Source organism: Arachis stenosperma, chromosome 5, assembly GCF_014773155.1.
Source record: "Arachis stenosperma cultivar V10309 chromosome 5, arast.V10309.gnm1.PFL2, whole genome shotgun sequence".
Classification (NCBI taxonomy): Eukaryota; Viridiplantae; Streptophyta; class Magnoliopsida; order Fabales; family Fabaceae; genus Arachis; species Arachis stenosperma.
The window spans coordinates 35,774,859-35,776,275 of NC_080381.1; the positions used below are offsets into that span (position 1 = coordinate 35,774,859).

The following is a 1,417-nucleotide window of genomic DNA, read 5'->3' on the forward strand; positions in this document are numbered from 1 at the left end:
TGGATTTTCTTCTGTATTACTTGGGAGAGTATTAGGAGGGAGTTCAGTAATTTTCTTGCTCAGCTGTCCCACTTGTCCTTCCAAATTTCTGATGGAGGACCTTGTTTTATTCATGAAACTTTGAGTGGTCTTTATTAGATCAGAGACCATTGTTGCTAAGTCAGAAGTATTCTGCTTAGAACTCTTTGTCTGTTGCTGAGAAGATGATGGAAAAGGCTTGCTATTGCTAAACCTGTTTCTTCCACCATTATTGTTATTGAAACCTTGTTGAGGTCTCTCTTGATTCTTCCATGAGAAATTTGGGTGATTTCTCCATGAAGAATTATAGGTGTTTCCATAGGGTTCTCCTAGGTAATTCACCTCTTCCATTGAAGGGTTCTCAGGATCATAAGCTTCTTCCTCAGATGAAGCATCCTTAGTACTGTTTGGTGCATTTTGCATTCCAGACAGACTTTGAGAAATCAAATTGACTTGTTGAGTCAATATCTTGTTCTGAGCCAATATGGCATTCAGAGTGTCAATCTCAAGAACTCCTTTCTTCTGACTAGTCCCATTGTTCACAGGATTCCTTTCAGAAGTGTACATGAATTGGTTATTTGCAACCATTTCAATCAATTCTTGAGCTTCTGCAGGCGTCTTCTTCAGATGAAGAGATCCTCCAGCAGAGCTATCCAAAGACATCTTGGATAGTTCAGAGAGACCATCATAGAAAATACCTATGATGCTCCATTCAGAAAGCATGTCTGAAGGACATCTTCTGATTAATTGTTTGTATCTTTCCCAAGCTTCATAGAGGGATTCTCCATCCTTCTGTCTGAAGGTTTGGACTTCCACTCTAAGCTTACTCCATCTTTGTGGTGGAAAGAACTTTGCCAAGAAGGCATTGACTAGCTTTTCCCAAGAGTCCAGGCTTTCTTTAGGTTGAGAGTCCAACCATATTCTAGCTCTGTCTCTTACAGCAAAAGGGAATAGCATCAGTCTGTAGACCTCAGGGTTAACCCCATTAGTCTTGACTGTGTCACAGATTTGCAAGAATTCAGCTAAGAACTGATGAGGATCTTCCATTGGAAGTCCATGGAACTTGCAATTCTGTTGCATTAGAGAAACTAATTGAGGCTTAAGCTCAAAGTTGTTTGCTCCAATGGCAGGGATAGAGATGCTTCTCCCATAAAAATCAGGAGTAGGTGCAGTGAAGTCACCCAGCACCTTCCTTGCATTGTTGGCATTGTTGTTGTTTTCGGCTGCCATGTGTTCTTCTTCCTTGAAGAATTCGGTCAGGTCCTCTAAAGAGAGTTGTGCCTTGGCTTCTCTTAGTTTTCGCTTCAGGGTCCTTTCAGGTTCAGGGTCAGCTTCAACAAGAATGCCTTTGTCTCTGCTCCTGCTCATAAGAAAGAGGAGAGAAAAAGAAAATGTGGAA

At 41.3% G+C, this 1,417-nt stretch overlaps 1 non-coding gene across 1 annotated transcript; it reads left to right on the plus strand.

Annotated features, from left to right (window-relative positions):
* The first annotated feature begins 735 nt into the window (after positions 1-735).
* Positions 736-843, plus strand: LOC130984053 (small nucleolar RNA R71). Its single transcript, XR_009088012.1, has one exon. It is a non-coding gene; the product is annotated as a small nucleolar RNA R71 (small nucleolar RNA).
* Positions 844-1,417: the final 574 nt, after the last annotated feature.